Source organism: Phoenix dactylifera, chromosome 6, assembly GCF_051530095.1.
Source record: "Phoenix dactylifera cultivar Ajwa chromosome 6, Ajwa_hap1_PhDact_Kaust_v1.1, whole genome shotgun sequence".
NCBI classification, from domain to species: domain Eukaryota; kingdom Viridiplantae; phylum Streptophyta; class Magnoliopsida; order Arecales; family Arecaceae; genus Phoenix; species Phoenix dactylifera.
In genome coordinates, this window is record NC_143195.1 from 3,630,624 (window position 1) to 3,636,788 (window position 6,165).

A 6,165-nucleotide genomic window follows, 5' to 3' on the forward strand; every position below is an offset into this window, starting at 1 on the left:
TTCAAAACAAGGGAAGGCGTATGGGTGATGACGATTGATCGGGCGGCATGCCGGCCACTTGAGAAGCAAGAGGAGAGGGAGGAGAAGAAGAAGGGAGAGGAAGAGGAGGAGATGGATGAGAGGGAGGAGGGCTCGGAGGTGTTTTTAGGAAGAGGAAGAACGGGGGTTTTATCGCCCCATTTCAACGACTCTCCGCCGCAATTTTCGCGGCGGTGGGGTGAGATCAACGGCCGCTCATGCGGCCGCGGGGTGGACGCGAAACCACCGTGGTGTAGCTGCGGAGTGTCCGCGCGTCCTTGTGCCCGGAGAAGTGGAGGGGATCGCGTCTGCGATCCCCTGTTCTGCCCCTTCCAAAAGGGGTGTTAGGCTGAAGTCGGCTGGGGCTGCCGGCTTCAGCCCAGTATCTCACATTCTCTCCCCCTTAAGAAAATTTCGTCCTCGAAATTTAAGAGATCTAGGCCTTTCAAATTTAGAAATGCTCGGCCCATTAAATAATATAAATCCAAGATCTCATTCTCCTCGATAAAAATTAGTGTGACAGATAACTTTGAATCAATTATCAAAACTTTCATATAAACTCGCAAGATTAACACTAAATAAGTGACTAACTAAAATCTTAGATTGAAATTATCATCTTGATGCATGTTCACTCGAGATCGGATCATGATTGATTCACAATAGGATTGATTAAAATTAGTTGTGTTTGGGATAGAACTTGAAATGAAATAGATCTCATACACTTATCATGGTAGTGTGCTGATCGCTCAAAGGATAATGACCAACCTTAGAGTCAAATCATTATATGGCTAGGAATGTAATTCACAAAATGAACATGTACTGATGGTCATTAGATAGCAACGGTTTATCTCAAAAATGATTTGCATCAAATCACAAGAACAAGTCCGAGAAGGCAAAGTATCGATACCATGATTCAATATGCCACAAAGCTTTTAACTTAAACTTATAAATCATAAGATGGGAGCAAATAATGCATGGTTTATTCAGATACTTAACAAACTAGACAATATTTGGTCAACAATTAACTAACCCAAGTCATGATACGCTCAAATTATTATTATTATTATTATTATTTTCTTAGCATACGCAAAAATAGCAAAGTCTATCCAAGAGATAACATAAACATATCATGATTGACCTGAGAATCAATAGTATTCACCTTCCCTTATTAACAAAATCTTTCATTATTGAACAACATAGTCTTTCATCATAACATGTTATCAAAACACAGTCAATATTTTTGACCAGTTTAAATTTACTCAGTCCATCAAACTTCCGCCGCGCAACTCAAATCAATATTCTCCAAAATTTCTTAATGATCCCCGATCATCAACATTTTTTTTTTAATATCCAAGCAAAATTTTATCCTTGCTTTCCAAGTACACTAGGTCATGATTAACCCTTAAGATAGTTGCCATATTTGTACCATCATATGATCAAGTAATTATATTCTAGATCCAATTTAAACTAAACCAACACTAGATTTTCTTGACAATAAATAATTTGCTATTGTCTTCTCTTTTAAGAATATCAATTCTATGCCCCGATGAATTAAAAGATTCCAGATTAACTTACTCATTAGCATATTCAACCATCTCAAATCTTTTCTTTTTGAACAACCCAAAAACATTTTAATCCACCAATATTCTCAGAATTTATTAATTGACTTTCTATCAAAATACCAATTTTGATTATAAACAGAAAAGCTATAAAGTTTTAAGTCTCAAGTAGAGCCGAAAAAAAGAACTCTTAAGTCTCATCCCCAAATATATTTTTCTTCTATATAAGACCTTCATGCATGATCCACATACAGATTTCAATCATCGAAGAATATTTCAATGAATATTATAAAATATTTTCTAGTCCAAACTTTAAACAACTTTTTATAAATGAACCTTAACTTGTCACCAAAATAATTAACTTCAACTAGAAGCAATATCCACAGTGCCTGATATCAAGTTAAACTTCTAAAATAATTACTTTGCACGATAATATCCCATGACTAATATTCCTTCACTTAACTTAGTCAAAATCTAATTAATCATAACTTGAAATACAAATTGCTCGATCAAGAAAACTCTTAGAATAACTTATTCACACTTTGGTTATAGCCATAATTAGGTTGCATTCTAATTTTAGCATTTCAAAATTTTGATAAAATAACATAATTTTATCAATAGCAAAAGCAAATAAATACCTTCGTCTAATGGCCTAATGTCTACCCATCTCTTAAACTTTCCGACGAATCCTAAAGATCCTAAAACTTAAACTCCATCTGACTATTTCAAACACAATTCCTAGAAATCTGAAACCTGAGCTCTGATACCACCAAATCTGTCACGCCCCGAGCCCGAGGAGCGACAGACGCCGCACGCCCGCACGGCGGGCCGCACATGTTAGAAATTGTATCCTAAATGTCAATCGTCAACATGTTGATGATTGAATTTTGTAAATGAATTGACAAATCCATAAAGTGTTATTTGGCATTATTCATCATTTCATTGTACATCTTCAAATGAACTCTTATATGATGAAGTCTTTAGGACTTATTTTATGATAAATAAGAATTTATCTTCAAGTCCTTAAACTATTCGCGATCAAATGATATGCTGTTACCAGGACGACGACATTATCAAGATTAGATCGTTGTGTGACATATACGTTGGTTGTTCTCTTAACCAAGGAGTGTGAAGACACTGGTATGCCACACAGGTGAAGTGTAGGAGTACATTTCACTGAACGTGACCAATTCCGGAATGCTCTACTGTCAAGAGATGTTCCGAGTGGATATGGGTATAAGTTTGGCCCTCTGACCTGAGATAGCAACCTGTGACTAGCAAGCAACTCACTGTACTTTGGTACCAGACTACCTAAATTTCTAATTCAGTGACGGAAGGTCACTGGGTGCAGTCAAGTACTTGCGTAGTCAGTTGTGAGTCGAGATGGAATTGATCCCTCCTGGAAATAGAAGATAATGTCTTGTGATTAATTTAGCAAAATCTTGATCAGGGTAATCCCAGTGAGGAGTCACGGAATATCTAAAGTTAATCACATAATGGATGTACTAATTATAGGGTTGACAGTGAGCTCTAAGTCATCCTGGCATTAGGAGTCAAAGGGATTGAATTATATAGTAACCATAGTCCAGGGTTCCAGAATATTTGCTTCGCATATATTCGGCCTATCCGGACGTCGGATACCATTGCTAGATGGTCACATCGATTAGTATAGGAAGACGTTCCTATACTACCAGCTTAGGTTCGAACCTATGAGGTCACACGCATAGAAGTTTCTAGGTTGATCAAATGGCTGATTGATGATTAAGAATCATTCAGGGATAATTTGGTCAATTCGATTGACAAATTATCCTAAGCAAAAGTTGCATTAAAATAATTATTGAATTATTAGAGAATTAATTAGCAATTAGTTTGCTAATGAACTCAATTTCATTGAGTAATTAGGCTTAGGTTGAGCCAAATTGAATAGGATTCAATTTGGGCTGCATCAGGGTTTGACCTAATTGGATTGGGTTCAACCCAAGTAGATTAAGCTTGACCCAATTGGATTGTGCTTGATCCAAATCAATTAGAAGACCTTATTTGATGAGGATTATGAGTCCAAATAATCAGAATTGGATAAGGAGAAGAATTCCTAAATTTTAGGAACCCATCCTTATCTTCTTGGAGAAGAATGACACCTTGATTTATCCCCAATATTTTTCATGCCTATTCTCTTTATTTTTGGCTGAAAATTGGCATGAGATGAGAGGAGGCGTGGGGCTATATTTTCTATAAAAATGGCACCTCAAATCTTCCTAAAAATATTTATATGAATTTTCTAATTTGTAGGGATTGCATGGCGCATGAAATAGGGTGGTCTGCGGCTAAACTTTGGATGCATGAATTCCTATCTTTTGGAATTCCTATTTTTAAGGATTTTATCAGCCAAATTAATTGGCTAAATTAGGTGTGAGGCGTGGGGGGGTCTTTTAGCTATAAAAGACCCCCATGCCTTGGGTTCAAGATATACAATATTTAGAGGTTTCAAAAAATTCTGAAAAAAATTTTTGAGGGCCTCCATCCCTTCTTATCCTTCATCCTCACGTCCATCCTCCATCTTCTTGAAGAATAATCAAAAGTTGAGTATTTAGAAGGAGAAAGCTTCAGCCACTGCAGTATTCCTGCGCGAGCTAGCACTCCCACGGAAAACGATCTACCTAGAGCTTCGCGTGTACTTCTCGTAGAGGCCATTCGTGTGCGTGGCTGCGAAGTCAAGGATCAGATCCAAAAGTTTCTTCCATCATAAAAGATATTAATTCTATATTAATCTTTTATTTTTGAGTCAGGGTCTAGGTCCGATTCTCCGTGGTTTTATCCTCCTTTGGGGCTCCTCACGGAGTTATCTCCAGAATCCATTCGATGGATATTCGGAGATTAATCAGAATAGAGTGTTTATCTTTCAGATCTGATAGTTAATCATGCATAAAGTTTTTAACATAATTGTTTAAACGATTCCGGCATAATCTTATGTGTTCTTGCAATGTTGATTTCTAGATTTGATCTTGTAAGCATGCACGAATTAAATTGTTTGATTCGATTTTTTCGCTGCATTTTTGAAACTTAAAAAGAACTACGTGTGGCTTGATCCCCCTTGTGAAGGGGTGCGTAGGCAACCCGATCAGGTTCAGCCATGGTTTTCAAAAAAAAAAAAAAATTCAGCATGCTAAACATCGAAGAACCTAGAATATTTAACTTTCAGTGGTATCAGAGACAGGTTCATGTTTAAACTTTTATGTTTTAATTCTTGCAATTAAATATGAAATCATTAACATATTTAGATTAGATCTAAAGTGCTTTTTATGATTGATTTAAATGCTCATTATGCATGATTAAGTAGATCTGAAATTTTGGATGCATATGATGCATGTTTGTGTTAGGATTTGTAACATAAATAAATCTGAAATCATAATATTGTTTAGATTGGATCTAAATAAAATTTATGATTCATATGATCTCTGATTTTAATGAACAAATCAGATATGAAAATAAAAGTGAAAAAACAAATACATAAGATGTATGTTGTGATGGTGTGCGTGCAGAGGGCTAAGCATGAATTTCAGAAAATTTTTATGCGGAAAGAACGGGTTAAACATTTTAACCCATAACATGCTTGATATTTTAAATATTTTAACTTTGGTACCAGTTGAAGACAGTCTTCAACTGCACATCACATGTGGCGCAGGCTTAGTCCCAATACATAGGGTGACACCCGCGTGTGCCTATCAAAGCACTCATCATATGAGCCCCCGGGTGGAGAGCCACGCTTTGTCACACGATCACGCGTGAGAGTTCCCGGAAATCGGATAGTCTCCACTAATCCTTTGCTTTGACACCAAATATCACAAAGCCCTAAGATCCCGAGGATTGTGTGATTTAAATAAATATGCATAAATCACAACTTCTTGTGATTTGAAGATTGAGATCATATCTCAACCATAAAAGAGATCAGATCTCTTACCTTTAGAAGGAGGTTCCTTCAAGGATGCTTCGCAGCCGCACAAGCATCCGGCCTCGATGACTCATCCACGCGAAGCTCCGGAATGATCAGCTTTCCGGAAAGTGCTAGCTCGCAGGAAGGCAGAAGGTTGGCTGAAAGCGAGAAGAAGGAAGAAGATGGACCTTCACAGCTCAAGAACTCCTTCTTGGGTTTTTACCTTTAGAGCTTCTCTCTCCTCTCACTCTCTTTCTCTAGTGCTCTTGATGTGTTAAGAAGAAGGAAGAGGGGTGGCCTATTTATAGGCCAAGAAGAGGGTGAGGTGACCCTATGAGGTGTCCTGTGAGGTGTCCTGCCAGGACACATGTCACACATGCAAGAAAAAGAGGTGTCCTGCTCTGCCACGTGTCACGCATGCAAAGGGTGAGGTGGCCTGAAGGGCGATGTCATGGATGACCACATGAGGCAGATGACATCAGGAGGAATGTGAGGTGTCCAGGCCCGCCACATGTCACACATGCAAGCAAAAGAGGTGCCCTGCTCCGCCACGTGTCACGCATGCAAGCAAAAGAGGTATCCTGCTCCACCACGTGTCACGCATGCAAAGGGGTGAGGTGGCCTGGAGGGCGATCGGAATGTGGGTCCCACATACAG